The following is a 15,929-nucleotide window of genomic DNA, read 5'->3' as shown; positions in this document are numbered from 1 at the left end:
ATACTAGATCTGCTAAAGACTGAAAGCTTTACAGAACAGAACTGAAAATGAACACGTCTCACCCTTGGCCTATATGCAATTAACTTTTTCTAATGCATTTTCACCTAGGAGATCATTTTTCATCTTGTATTTAAAATTATTTTTCAGCACTTTTCGATTGAAAACGTACCGAAAAGTAGTGGAAAGGTACTATCAAAATGATTTTAAGTTTTTTCTTGCTTGTTGGTGGTTTTAAAGTATTTTATGAAAATATGACCTGGGTGAAAACTCAGGTGAAAAAGTTAATTGCATATGAGCCCTTGACTTGTAATATATATTGGCCCATATGCAATTAAAGTGTACCAGAGACGGCATTGCCTAAAGATTTGATACTTCCCCGGGGCTACCTTCAGCCCCATAAGCACGTCTAAGTCCCACGCCGTCCTCCTGCGGTCTGCCGTTCAGCCACAATCAGCCCCAGTAACTGGCTAAGTCGCGTCAGTCAGTCAGAAAATACACTCCCGTTCTATTAAAGTGGGATACAACTTTGACATAACATTCAATAAAAATGTGTTTTCCTACTTTTTATTACCCATACAGTTATCATATTTGCTTTTGTGCTCAAGTAATATTGTCTGTTTACAAATTACAAGTTCCTAAAGTACAGTTTTACAGCTGAAAGCTGCCATTGCATTTTATGGCATAGCTGCTGTATTTATATACTAAAATGTATCTAGTGATCACTTTTCAGCTCTTTCTGCTTCTCAGCTCAGTACAGCTCAGTTTCAGAACTTTGCTAATTTTACTAACTATATCTGACAAAGGAATGTAAACAAAAGATAATGTTATCACCTCTTTGGATGTGGCCAGAAGCTTTTCACTGAAGCAAGGAGCTTTCCACTGTAGAACAAAGTCCTGTGTTTAACTGTTTGAATGCTGTTCTGCTACAATTTTTATTTGTGGTAGTACATTTTATGCTGTAAATAATGTTTTAGAACAAAGAGGAAATGCTGAGTTTTATACCACTTTAAGAAACCATTACCCTGTTACATGAAAAAGCCGTAGGGAATAAATTAAACACTGATGATAGTTGTGGGGCTACAGATTCCTTTCAAAATGCAATGATTTTTTTTAGAATATTTAGACATTTTTTTTACGAAACTATCATCTAGCTGCCCAGCTCTGCATTATCCATTCTTTACTATACTACTATAGAAATACGGAAATAAATAAATAAATAAAATTCACATATAACAAGAAGCAATGAGCCAGAGTGGTGGAGCAAAGGTCTACAGCCCGTTCCTCCTTCATCTCAGTCATCCTTCTCTTTGTATTGATTATACTCTATTCTATATATTTCTAACACAGCATCTCCTCTGCTGAGCCTGGTATTGCAGCCTATTAATAAAGAAACAATTTATCTGTTATAATGTCAAGTCAACACTCAGGCTCTATTGATTGTGCATGGTGTCAGCAACAATAACCCATAACATAATGGGATTACTCTGCTACAAGCTGCTGTTGGCTACCTCTGGCTCTGCTGCAGATGAAAAGTGTTCCTGTCTGTAAGTAGCCCCTGAAAGCCAGAGAAGAATGGCATTTAAAAGCGCAAGAATGATTGCACTGCAGACTGGCACTGGCCTTGTTAGTTTGATGCTTTCACTCAACTTTATACAGTTACTTGTCAAAGTGTCCCTGGTCCCAGCTGAATCATTCACCCATTTCACCCAGAAGCAAGTCTTCATGGATGCCCAGAAGCTTGAGAAAGAAAGAGAGAAAAAGAAGAAAGAAAGAAAGAGAGAGAGAGAGCATGAATAGCACCTCTCTTATTTCTGTCCAAGAAAGAAAATGATCCCTAGAGGTTCTCATGTAGATATGGATGAAGGAAGTGTGCACTCAGTATTGCATCAGTATCGGTGCTACACTTCGTCCAAGAGAAGAATCTGTATGGAGAATAACACACTCTGGACCAGGGGTGTCAAACTCAAATACACAGTTGCCTGAAATTGAAAACTGGGACCAAATCGAGGGCCAACATTGATGTCTAGTGGCCACTGTCCTCCTTCCCTTACACATTTCCCTGGTGTCTAATCACCCTTCTCTACACAGTTTAGTTTCCTAGTGTCTAAAGGTCCCCCTTGCACCCATGTACAGTTCCCTGATGTCTAGTGGCCTCTCTCTCTTCCCTACATAGTTCCCTTGTATCTAGTGGCCCATCTCCCTTCCCTATATAGCTCCCTTGTGTCTAGTGGCCCCTCTCCCTAATACTGTGGAAAATGGTCTTTATTTACTGTCTGTGTCACCAGTGAAGTTCATTTCCCTTGCAGCCTCTACCCGGAACCATCATGGAGCTTTGTTGCTTTGAAGGGAAACTGAAATGAGAGGAATATGGGGGCTGCCATCTTCATTCTCTAATAAACCATGCCAGTTGCCTGAGTGATGCTGTTGTGCTGATGCTCTGCCTCTAATACTGTAAGTCACTGGCCAGGAATGAGTATGCAGATGAGATGCTTTGACTCTGGTCTGACTCCACTGGATGCCTGTTGCAGGTGTGTGACTCAAAAACAACTAAAGCCAAAAGCATAGCATGACAGTCAGGCAACTGGCATTGTTTATAAAGGATTGAAGATGGCAGCCTTCGTAAACCCCTCACTTCAGGTTCCCTTTAATATGAATGCTGTTATTCCCAAGAACAGTAAAACAGACACAGCAATAAAAACCAGGTAGGGTTCTAACTCTCTCCCTATTATACAGTAAGAACAGTTGTAAAGCAATTTTTCGTATATGACTCAAAACACATAGTATATCTCAGGCATGTAGTCAGAGCCGGTACAAATCTACATGTCAGTCTAAACCGGTGGCCTACCTGGCGTTGGGAATCATGGTCTTCTACTTCCTGCCTGCTGGTGGTAGTAATGAGTTGGACTTCCCTCGATTTCCGCTATACCATAGTCCCCAACAGTCCCGATTTGATCGGGACTGTACCGATTTGGGGGGCCCCTCCCGCCATCCCGCGCTGCCCCCCTTCTGTCCCGGCCGCTGGGCAGAGAGAAGGAAAAAAATTGATCGAGGCACCAGCCCCGGGGATCTGCATGCGGGATGGATTACCGCCGCTATTTATTTCTCCCTCCCTCCTTCCTAATGTGTCCCCCAGTGTCCCCGGCTTCCCCCCGCACAGTAATATGGGCAGCGGAGCGGGCAGTGAGTCTTTCCACTGCCTCTCCGCTGCGTACCGGGATCTCCTCTGATCTTCTCGCTTCCTGTGACGTCACAGGAAGCGAGAAGATCAGAGGAGATCCCGGTACGCAGCGGAGAGGCAGTGGTAAGACTCACTGCCCGCTCCGCTGCCCATATTACTGTGCGGGGGGGAAGGGGACACTGGGGGACACATTAGGAGGGAGGGAGAAGGATAATGATGGCGGCGGCGGCCATACATGCCGCATACCGGGCGGGCTGGTGCCTCGATCGGCTTTTTTCCCCCCTCTCTCTGCCTGGCCACCCCCCTCCTCCTCCTCACCACAACCACCCCGGCACCCTCCCATTTGGGAGTAATTTAATAACAAAATTATTTTAAAAAAAACAAAACTTTTTTTTCCCCCTGGGGTGGGCGTGACTAGGGGGTTGGGGGCGTGGCCAGGGGTGTGGCCTAATTGTCCCGTTTTGGGACATTGAAATGTTGGGAGGTATGGCTATACACTTGCAGGTGGCTGTTTCCTGATTTTGGCAACCCTGGACTTCCGCCATCCACCAGCAGGTGGCCTTTCATTGATTATATGTACAAGGAACTGCAGTTCTCACTATGGCCTGTGACATATGGAGGAAAATACGTAGAAAAGGTGGTACTCATAAACCCTTACCCCCCCCCCCCCCCCCCCCCCCCACGTGGTGCCTAACACTTAACATCCCCCCAGAGACGGGACAAGGTCCTTCAGCACCCAAGGCTGAGACAGCAAAGTGCGCCCCTCCATCCCTTCCAACCCAGCCATCACACACTGATTGCTATTACACCAATAGGTGCCCCAGGGCCCCCAACCTCCCCAACACCTTAATCTCTAGTTATCTGGCTTGCAGTCACTGTCATGTATCCCCTTTTCTTATTTCTTTCTGCTTCAAACACAATTGGGAATGACAGCTGAATGAATTGTGCTCCGTCTCCTACACTGCGCCCTGAGGCTGGAGCCTCTCCAGCCTCTGCCTCGGCCCGACCCTGCATCCCCCCCCCCTTTCCAGCACCTAACACCCTCCTCCTAGCCTGAACCTGCCCCCCCCCTTCCCCCGCAAAAGCCACTCCCAGAGGCGCCTCTGCCTGGGATTTGCGACATAGAAGGTACATTTGGGCGCCCTGCTTTGGCACAAATTGCAGCTATGGTGGAGCCATTTTTTCTGTATTGGCTCCTGCGCCCTTTTTCCCTGTTTCTGAATATTTTGTCTATTTTTTTATTCTGTTGCGCTGTTCCTATTGAGATGTGTTGCATCAGCAGCTGATCTTTCTGTGTTTTGCTTCTAAAAGGCCAGTAAATCATTTGCTTCTTGCGCTATGAGCTTTCTCTGCTGCCCAGCAGTAGGTAATATAAACAAGCTGCTGTAGGTCTTTGCTGTTTCTAGCACAGAGAAAAGAGAGTGAAAGAGCCTTCGCCTTTATAGTCCATGGGAAACTCAGCCATCAACCCCCCCCCCTCTTCCCACCCCCCCACCCCCCCCCCCCACCCCCCGATATAACGGAGGTGTGTATCATCTTACCGGCTGGATAAACAACCCGCTCGACATTAAAGTCATCACATCAGGTACTCCCAAAATGTTTTAATTAAATTAAAATTAAATATACATTTTCTGTTGCAGGGCCGTCTCAGCCAGATAGCTGTTGGATCAATCAGGATTTGGCCCATTGCCCGATGCTGACAAAGCAATTCGCTTCTAAGGTTCTGCTCCTCTGTTCTTGCCAAAATAATTATGCCTTTTTAGCCCTTGTTTTTTCTCCCTTTCTCATTAGCCCTGATTCAAAGGGATACGTATGAAATGACACCAGGCATTAGCTCAAGGGAAGGCGGCATGCGAAACGCGGATGTCACAGCAATGTGGAAATCGCAGAAAGCACAGTTCTATAGCCTATCAACAGTGATAAGGCTTTACTTTTAGAAACCAAAGATCAGTGCAAAGTGGAGACTGTGCATAGCAAACCTTTCAATAATTACTGCTGTTGTTTTTGCTGAGTAAGGTTTAAAGCCATGTGTCCCTAGATTACTCAATTTCCCTACGCGATAGACCATTCGATTCAATAATTTTATCAGATTAGGGGGAATCGATTACGGGTAGTCTCCCGGTTAACGAACGAGATAGGGACGGTGGGTTCGTTTTTAACCTGAATCTGTTCTTAAGTCGGAACAATGTGCCCTCTATGTCCCTTGTACCTCCTCTGTGTCTCCAGTGTCCCCCTCTGTGTCACCCCTGCCCTCTTTGCCTGCTTATACAAGTTTAAAAGCCATTTTTTCTTTGAATTTTTAAAATCGATTTTCTCAAAAACCACAAGTCCAATTTGAAAAGAAAAATTGGGGGGCTTGTTTCCATGGAAACACTGAATCCATGCCGTTCGTATCGGCGGGTCGTTCGTAAGTCGGCCATTGTAAGTTAGGGACTACATGTATTAATATTTATTTTTAGTATTTATATAGAGTAAACATCTTCTGAGGGTCCCTCAGAGGGGCTCACGATCTAATACCTACCATAGACCTACAGTATGTCCATTGTAGTCTAGATACAATTTTAGCAGGAAGCCATTTAACTTATCTGTATGTTTTTGGGATGTGGGAGAAAACCGGAATGTCCAGAGGAAACACACGCAGACATGTGGAGAACATACAAACTCTGTGCAGATAGTGCCCCTGACTCTGATTCAAAATGGGGACCTGCAAGGCGAGAGTGCCAATGTGCTTAACACCTTGTTGCCATACTGCTCTATAATTCCATTCTGTTCAATCCATGGCCGATATCTGGTTGAATCAAGCAATTTACTGGGGCAGGATGGAAAACATCGGTTGGTCTTAAAGGAAGTGGCTATTGTTCACATGATTTGCATCAACACAGAATCCATTTTTGGTTTCACACCACAGAGGCAGAATATCGCCCAGTGAAGGAGAATGGCATAGGGTCGTGCTTGCAGTGTGTGGGTCACCAGTCCATCGACTGTCAATAGACCACACTGTTGCTGATAACCCAATAAATGTGATTAATTTAAGTGGTGGAAAATCAAGTAATGTATGTGCACCTTAACTCTAGGCATTAATCTAAATATGGCAAATATCTCCATATGTGCTTTGTAGGAGTGGTCAATGAGATGCAATGATGAAAGAATATTTAAAGTGAACCCGAGGTCAAAGTAAATTGATGAGATAAACCATTGTATTTATCCTTCTACTCCTAAGACCCTTTTTTTTTACATATCACATGGTTTTATTTTAACATTTACAAAGTAGACTGAATGTTTTGATGTCTCTGTTCAGTGGCAGCCCATTGAGTGACCCTAAATTAAAATACATAAACTATTGACCTTTTTCTATCTCCTTCTGCTCTCAGAAGTTGTGTTCTGCAAGAAAAACGTTTATGGCTGTAATTTGCATATCAGTGATGTTTACTATATTCCCCACAAGGTACCAACAAGACAGAAGCTGTCTTCTCCATGCCTAAAAAGTAACTCTTTCAGGCAGCAACATAAAAGTAAAACAGCCTGGTTATTAATATGTTTTGCACTGTGCATACACATGTTTACAGTGTCAGACTGGGAGATTAAAAAACTGAGGAAATCCACCTGCTGGCCAAGCAGCAGTAACCCTGTGTTATCACTCCCAATAGAAACCAATAGCAAGTCTTCACTGTGAGCAACAGCACATGCTTACTGTTGCTTGTCCAGCAAGTGGATTTCTTCAGCTTTTCCACTTCCCAGCCCAACACTGCATGTTTATCTCACTAGGTCACATGTCGCCTCGGGTACATTTGACACCAGTCAAATTCAATCTTTGCGGGATTGCGTAGGCCATTTTTCAAGCTCCATCAATCTGCATACAACATTTGCATAATCCTTGTCCTGCCTCAAATCAGAACTATTTGCATCTCATTGGCTGTCACTTAGTGCTTTGTAGTGCAGGTGTAGTTCTGACAAAAAATCTGATAAGATGAACTCTCACTTCAGGCTCCCTTTACAACTGAACTTATATTACTTTCAGATCTTTTGATGTGGACACCGTGGACCCGCTGCTGACGTCTATCAGGAATGAGATGGTGATACAGTAGATTACAGCTGGCAGATGGTAATATGCATTTATGTAAGGAATAAGGTTTATCCAGATGTTCATTATTACAGTGAGCATGTGAGAAAACAAGGCAGCAGAATTAATGTCAAGGGGATCCATTTTGGACCTGGCATAGTACTTGATGGGGGGTAACCTATAAATTACTTGCTTTCATCTGTAGGACTTTTCGGGGAAGTCATCTGGCATCTCCTCCATCCAAATTATATAGTAAAGAAGTGGTGACACATGACATGAGAGCAAATGTTTGATTAGGTTGTGTGGAAATCAGCTGGTGACCAACACATGGTGAAGGGTGATTTGTAACCAGCTAAGTCTTTGAATACCAATGTGTAAAGTGTATCCTTACATACCGTGGATGGAACATCCAAAAGAGTAAGTGTGATTAATGAAGACACATGCCAAGATGAACTGGGACTGAGTAGCTCCTGAAAGAGATTCCAACCCACTGTCTGTTGTTGTTGATCAGATGCTCAACTTCTGCCTCAGCACTGTACATTTCATATGAGAGGTAGTCAACACGAGATGTGAACTGAATTTTGGGAGAAAAAGTGTCCATATGGTGGCATAACTACAAACCTTGGGCCTCCACCCAGAAAAACTTTCCAGCCCTTGGTGATCCGCACAGCCTTGGGACCGATGAGCCATGGGCCATATGACAAGTTTTGCACATAGAAGAGAGGCTGAGAGCACAGCTCCAGTCTGGATCGCTACCTTTACTGTAGAGGTGCATAGACGAGGGCATGGGCACCAATGCTAATGCCCACATTGTTCTTCTTTCACTGAGGAAGGGGTGTACCTTGACCCCAAAATGACCATCTGTGGTGGTACAGATGTACATGGATATGGAATGCTTGGAATAAATCACTCTGGTTGATATGGTTGAGTGTGTGCACCAGTTTTTATCGGTATATAACAAATGTGTCTGCCATGCTACCCCCTCCCCCATTACAGTATAGTCACAATGAGTCTGTCACCTCATAACAAGTTAATAATTTGAAGGCCTCCCCATGCCCTTAGGTCGCCCCTGCGGTGGCATTCTTTATTTTTCATTCACACTGATTCCTCAGTAGTTAACACCTCTGTGCCCGCATTCATCTGATGACTGGACCGAACCTTTTACTTTAACCTCTTTAACTATTTCTATATCACTTACGAGATCCTGTCAATGGAAATGGTGCTGCTATTTTAAGTGGAACTTGTTTTTCCACTCCATGTACTAATGATAATTCAACCTGACCTTGCCACCTCTACTGAACTAATGTGGTTTGGTCCATAGTGCTCCTACCTCATTAGTGGTGCACAAACATCAAATACATCTCCTACTGAGAAGCTGCCTGAAGATCACTTCTAGCAGCTCCTCCCAAAATGCATATACAGCAGAGTCCCCATTATCCAGAATTTAGGCAACCGGAAGTCTCACCTAATCAGCATGCATGATGGATAACGGGGACCTCTGTTTTGGGTGTTCTGGGGGGGTTTGCACTGCCAGAGAATACTCACCGAGCCTCCACCAATTCTCCAGTGATGTCCTGCATCACCTCATGGGCTCCTAGCGGCTTCCGGCATCCATGCACGCAAGTTAGCGTGTCACGTGACCCGATGTGGGCCAGCTGACTCTCCAACTTCCGTGCATGGGGGGGCCCGGAAAGCCACTTAATGCCGCAAGGTGATGCAAGACATTGCTGGAGGATTGATGGAGGCTCGGTGAGTATTCAGCCTGCCCCTGGGGGGAGATTTGTGCTTTTTTGGAGGTTGCTCAAGCAACCGGCAAGCACATGTATCTGGCATCAGGCAATACACTCTGGTGCCGAACACTGTGGACTGTACTGTAAGAGAGTTGAAGGGCTTCTCTAATCATACTGTTATGTCCCTTGATGGGCTTGTCTAACCAGACTGCAATGTCCCTTAAAGGACTTGACTGACCAGACTGTAATGTCCCTTGGAGGTAGGCGTGATGTGAATGGTTCTGTGTACTCTGTAAAACGATGCATTGCAATCTGTGTAAGTGATATATAAACCCAATACATAAATAATGGAATAGCCGTACTCCTGTTAGGAAGAGAAAATCACATTTTGTTTCTGTTTAGGATAAGCTCCAGGCAGATCCAGACACCTGCAGGATACATAATAAACAGCACAGCCAAAGTTTGGCACCGGCAGTACGTGGTGATGAGGGGTTTGGGCTGCTAATCTCACTGAGCTACTAGTGTATAAATGATGATTTCCTGCCCCCACTCCCACTTCTTTTCGCTCTACAACTATATTTTTTCCCTCTGTGGAATATGGCTGTAAAGACTGGAAAGATGAGATACACCAGCTGCATTGGCTAATCTGAAGTCCTCGTCACACAGTGCACATTGCCTGATGTCATCGTTTATGCCAGAGGCATAACTACATGGAAGAAGCCCCTGCGAACGCAGGGGGGCCCAGAGCTGTAGGGGGCGGGCCTCAACTCCTACATCACTCCTTCTGATAAAGGGGTCAATCCTTCAGATCAGAACAGTTTTTGTGGATACACTTGTTATGGTTGTGAAGATTATGATGTCCACACTAGTTTTATGAATCCTGCAAGATGGGCCCCCCCTGGCTGTGGAGGTCATTAGGGGTTGGCAAGGGAAAGGGTGTGAACATTGTTGCATCAAAATTTTGCTGGGAGGCCTTATGATTTATAGTTATGCCACCGGAAAGGGGCACAATGAGGCACCCATAAAACAATATGCTGAACACCACCGATCGACATTCATCAGGGACAAGCACCAATATTCATTAGCTTTCCAGATCAATATTTAGATCTATAGAGTTATAAAAATTGAACGCAGACTTAAGTCACAACTGAAGAAATCATTAACCACTTCGGTACCAGCAGCCTCTGCCCACTTAAGGACCAGAGGCTGCTGGTATGCTAAAACGCTGCATTCCGACAAATGGCCGCAATAATCCGTCGCTCCCGCCGGTCACGCCGCTCTGTCCCCGCCGCAGGCTGCTCTCTCTGCTGTCTCTATGACGGCAGAGCGCTTTGTGACGGTCAGGAGCCGCTTTCATTGGCTCCTGACCCTGTCACTCAATGTAAGCCAATGGGATTGGCTTACAGTAATGACAGGGCCAGGAGCAAATGAAAATGGCTCCTGCCCGGCTCACAGTGCTCGGCCGTCATAGAGGCGGCAGCGCAGCACATTGCGGCGGGTAGAAAGCAGCGGGAACGGGCGGGGACGCGCAGTGAATGGGACGTAGCGTTTACCTCCGGTCAGAACCGCAGCGCCACCCGCACCGACATAGATTTAAACTGCGGCGGTCCGCAAAAAAATTAAAAACTGCATTTGGCAATAAAGTTGACTATTACAAAGTTTTACCTTCTTGTTTACATTATTGGTTTTGGTTAGAGAAAAAACCCACTGCATTGAGCTGTAGACTTTCAGACTTCCTGGTGGACCTTACTGCACTCCAGCCTCTGCACTGATGCAGAGTCCAGTGCACGAACCAGAAGGAAGACAAGAAGGATCAGAATCGGAATTTATTTGCCAAGTACAGTTGTACCTGGAATTGATTTCGGCACATACAGGGTCGGTGATGGAACAATAAAAGCATACACTTAAAAACATGGTGCTAAATAAAACATACAGTACATAGACAGCAATACAGTAGCAAGAGAGATAAAGAAGGGGGAGATGGAATAGGACCAGAGCAGTAGTCTTAGTGTTGATTGAGCAGTGCCATTTAGGGCACTCATACGCTATGTAGTGAAACAGTGCTATGTGATCTGTGTATAGAGCAGAGGTGGTGTAGAGTTGGCATAGTGAAGGCTGAGAGGACATACGAGTTTATCCTGGACCAGGAATGAGTTCATCAGTGGCCACAAAAAGGAAACTGAGAGTCCACAATGGTGCAGTACAATAGGTTGTAGATGTTGAGAAATAAAGATGAATTAATTATACTCACAAACACGGGTTACCATTCAGGCAACCACTATATAGGCAGGTGGGGAGATTAGACCTGACCCCACACAGGTTAAGAAATCGCTCTTTGTAGACAAGAAACAAGGGGGTTGCACCCCTCTACTAAGGGTGGACTATTATATGTAAGTTAGAAGAGACGCGCCAGCGGCCAGTACCAGTATAAATGTATTTAAAACCATTTAAAGAGTCACCTTATCTTATGCTTAAGTCCTCTTCAGCATTACATTCTAAGTGGATTTGCCGCATTCCCAAGGCAGAACGAGTTATTTAGAGCAGAGAAATAGACCTGCAAAGTTTGCAGGTCGCAGATTTAGCTGCCCCGGGGAGGCAGAGCTGTGCGGAGTAGCTCTGCCTCCTCTCCGGTCAATCTCCGCCAATCGCCACCTAGACACAATTCTGTGTTATCATCAACAAGTAGCTTTATTCATATAATCTACAATGCAAATTGCAGATTCAATCTTGCTTCACCTCCTCTTTTAAACGGTTTTTAATACATTTTGTACTTGTACTGGCGCCTCTGTTACAACTTAGAGTTCATCAGTGGAATGGGGGAGACATGTTCAGCTGGAGATAGTCCAAGGGGCCAGACCTAGGCGTTGGCATGATAGATGGGGGGGCTGACTTCTATGGAGGCCCTTTGAGTCCAGGGCTCTTGGCGCTGGGGCTCTTGGTGGTGGCTGGGATGTCTTGTAGCTGACAGTGGATTGTTCATCAACAATAAATAATGACAAATATACAGCATACAAATATTGGGGCACCCCTTGATCTATCCCTTGGCAGGTTCTAGCAAATAGGTGCCGTGGTGAGGGAGCTGCAGCTCTTGGCTTCCTTTGGTGAGAGGGGTATGGAGGCTGCCATATGTATTTAATTTTAAGCAATACCAGTTGCCTGGCTGTCCTGCTGGTCCCTTGCCTCTAATACTTTTAGCCATAGACCTGAACCAGCATGCAGCAGATCAGGTGTTTCTGACATTTTTGTCAAATATGGCAAGATTAACTGTATGCTTGTTCCTGGTGTTACTCAGACACTAATGCAGCCAAATAGATCAGCAGGGCTGCCAGGCAACTGGTATTGTTTAAAAGGAAATCTGGCACCCTCCATGTACTTCTCACTTCAGGTTCCCTTTAAAGAGGAACTCCAGTGAAAATAATGTAATAAAAAAGTGCTTAATTTTTACAATAATTATGTATAAATGATTTAGTCAGTTTTTGCTCATTGTAAAATCTTTCCTCTCCCTGACTTACATTCTGCCATTTATAACATGGTGACATTTTTACTGCTGGCAGGTGATGTCTCTGGAAGGAGAGGCTGCTTGCTTTTTTGGCAGTTGGAAACAGCTGTTATTTCCCACAATGCAACAAGGCACCCACAGTGTGTTGTCAGTACCTCAGTGCTGTGAGGAGCTGACATCACACTGTGGGAGGGGTTTCACCACAATATCAGCCATAGAGAGCCCCCTGATGATCCATTTGTGAAAAGGAAAAGATTTCTCATGGGAAAGGGGGTATCAGCTACTGATTGGGATGAAGTTAAATTTTTGGTTACGGTTTCTCTTTTAGCCCTACTCGTGTCAATTTCAAACTGAGCCAGAATTTACAAAACTGGCATAGATAAGGGCAGACGACGCTTTAGTGCGTTTTAGTTGTGGAGTTTCAAACCTGATGTGTTCAAATTGCTAAGCATGGAAGCTGCAGTTGTAATTGGTGATATTTCGTGATTTCAGCGGCTCACCTGAAAACGATATCTTGTTTTCCTCCCAGGTTTGTTTAATCACAGCAGCTTTTGCATGAAAGTAATGAGAGATTCTCCAGGATTGTAAAGCGCGGTGGTATCACTGATATTTCTATTGAAAGGTACATTCTGTACGGTCCACATTGTCTGACCGTTTCACTGGTCCTTTTAAAAAACACGACCGTAGTTACAATTATCACTTCTTGTTATCCACAACCCTGGTACACAGGCAATTATCACTCATTCATATTTTATAGCGTGTGCCCGGAGAGGAAGGGGAACGCGCGGCGCAGGGACAGCATCTAACTATCTACTAATGCCTATTGCAATGCATTGAATTGCAAAGTGTTATTAAAAAATGCATAATACTGATTGTCGACATTGTAATTATTTAGAACCAGAAGTTTGTGTTCTGCGGTCTCCTTAAAGCCAACCTGAAGTGAAAATAAACCTATGAGATAATGAATCGTATGTGTAGTATAGCTAAGAAATAGAACATTAGTAGCCAAGACAAGAGATAAGGGGGAACAGCGAGAGCCCAATATAGTGTAGTATGCACTGTAACTTATGGGTATAGAAGGAGAAGTATAATGTTATACTCACAAATCTGGGTTACCGTATCAGGCAACCACTGTATAGGCAGGTGGGGAGTATTAGACCTGTCCCCACTCAGGATTAAGAAGTCACTCTTAGTAGATCGGAAAAAAGGGAACCAAGTCCCCACCACCAGGGGGACACACACTTATTGTACAGTTGTACAGAGGCGCCAAAAGTATAAAAGTAGGATAAAATGTTTTAAAAGAGAACAATGGGGGGTTAGTGGTGGACTTACCTCCCCAAAATAGATACAGAAAAATGTTGCTTAATTCAAGAAAAGCGATTTATTTACATACTCCGGATAGATGCAACGCATTTCGTGGGCATATCCCACTTCATCAGGCAATAAAATTGGAGTACAATCGACTCATACGTTCTCAGTACAAGCATTTTTTTCCAGATCGGAACCAGATCTTATACTGTACAAATGGAACGAATGTGAAAGGATCCAATGTTAACCTATGTATCCATTCACATGCGTCCGTTGGTACAGATATGTTCCGTACATTCCGGTCCCCGGCCCTAAAAATTGCTGCAGGCCCTAATTTTCTGGACCGTTCTGCTTAGCGGAACGGATCCGGACAAAAAATGCAGCAGCATTGGGGCTATGTAAAATGGAACGTTTCTTCACACTAGTGAAGAAACGGACCGTTCCAAGGGGGATGTGGGCATGGGCTGACGCGAACCTGAGCGACGGGAGGGTGAGGGAGGGTGCAGCAGCCGGGTGGGTGAGGGAGGGTTTATGCATACCTAATCTTCCGTAGCAGCCGGCGGTAGAGGCTTCCGTCTTCTTCAGCGTCATGTAACTACATGACGCATCATGTGACTAGTCACATGACGTGCTGTGCAGTCACAGCGGAATAGGAGAAAGCCTCTACCGCCGGCTGTTATGGAAGATTAAGTATGTATTGCTGAGTGAAAACAGATCCGATCAATCATTGATCAGATTCATTTTCACTATGTAAACCGGGCCACGGCAGAGCCATCCAGATCCGGTGAAGCAGAGACCGGATCCTCTCACCAGATCCTTTTAGCTCAAAAACGCAATGTGAACCGGGCCTTAGCGCCTCTGTCACCCCCCATTGTTCTCTTTTAAAACATTTTATCCTACTTTTATACTTTTGGTGCTTCTGTACAACTGTACAATAAGCAAATAAAAGAGATTCATACTGTTTTCCAGTACAGGAAGAGTTAAAAAAAAACTTCAGTTGTTATCTATGCAAATGAGCTTCTCTGAGCTCTTCGACTCACTGGGTGGAATACAGTCCTGTTTTCTGAAGCAATTAAACAGCAAAGAAACAGTGAGAGAGCGCTTGAGATAAAGTTTTACTGCAGGAAAGTTCAAAGGATCATTATTTCTGCTTTGTTTTGTAGTTTAAAAGACAGAGAGTGCTTTTAAAACTGCACTGTGACAGAAGGATGCAATGTTATAAAAAAATAAAATAAAAAAAAGCTATATAATTGAAAAAAAAAATATGAGACTCTTTTCTTTACTACTAATTACTTAATTTCTGACTATTCCTTATCCATACCACACATATAATTCATTATATCATAAGATTTTTTTTGCTTCAGGTTTGCTTTAATATGATGAATTTGTGACAAATATTACTTACATTTTTAAAATGGAGCCGTTCTCCACCAGAGCAAAGAAAATGAATTCCAGAGTAATTCTCTTTATAGAGAAAGTGAATAAAGATCCCTCCCCTAACCGTGGGTATGTATGGATTTGGGCATTAGCTCCCAATAAGCAGAATGTGATGCCCAGTGGATCTCCCACCTACCTTCAGTCTCAATTCCCCAATCTCCTCTGCAGTCTTTACCCTGTGTCGCCTTCAGCCGAGGGTCCGCCAGTGCCTCATCCCAGCACTCAGTTACAGGTAGGCCTTTAAAGAGGAATGCCAGTGAATATAATGTAATAAAAAATGTGCTTCATTTTTATAATAATTATGTATAAATGATTTAGTCAGTGTTTGCTCATTGTAAAATCTTTCCTCTCCCTGATTTATATTCTGACATTTATCACATGGTGACATTTTTACTGCTGGCAGGTGATGTCAGTGGAAGGAGATGCTGCTTGCTTTTTTTGTCCGTTGGAAACAGCTGTAAACAGCTATTTCCCACAATGCAATGAGGTTCACAGACAGGAAACTGTCAGGATCATGGTCCTGACATCACACTGTGGGAGGGGTTTCACCACAAAACCATCAGACCCCAATAATGATCCTTTTGTGAAAAAGAAAGGATTTCTCACGGGAAAGGGGGCATCAGCTACTGATTGGGATGAAGTTCAATTCTTGGTTACGGTTTCTCTTTAAGTACGCAAAGAATTGGGACTGAGGCCGGAAAGGCGAGAGTACCACTA

The 15,929-nt window shown here is 44.2% G+C and overlaps 1 long non-coding RNA gene across 1 annotated transcript in view; it reads left to right on the top strand.

The window, feature by feature from the left end:
• The window catches only part of LOC137525016 (uncharacterized), a 410,675-nt gene extending 395,326 nt beyond the window's left edge, over window positions 1–15,349 (top strand). The window contains exons 8-9 of the long non-coding RNA XR_011022834.1: window positions 7,197–7,280; window positions 15,248–15,349. This is a non-coding gene — a long non-coding RNA (uncharacterized lncRNA). The remainder of the gene's footprint in view (window positions 1–7,196; window positions 7,281–15,247) is intronic.
• Window positions 15,350–15,929: the final 580 nt, after the last annotated feature.

Source organism: Hyperolius riggenbachi, chromosome 7 (assembly GCF_040937935.1).
Source record: "Hyperolius riggenbachi isolate aHypRig1 chromosome 7, aHypRig1.pri, whole genome shotgun sequence".
Lineage (NCBI taxonomy): Eukaryota > Metazoa > Chordata > Amphibia > Anura > Hyperoliidae > Hyperolius > Hyperolius riggenbachi.
The sequence above is the reverse complement of the archived record's forward strand: the minus strand, read 5'-3'. Positions and strand labels throughout refer to the sequence as shown.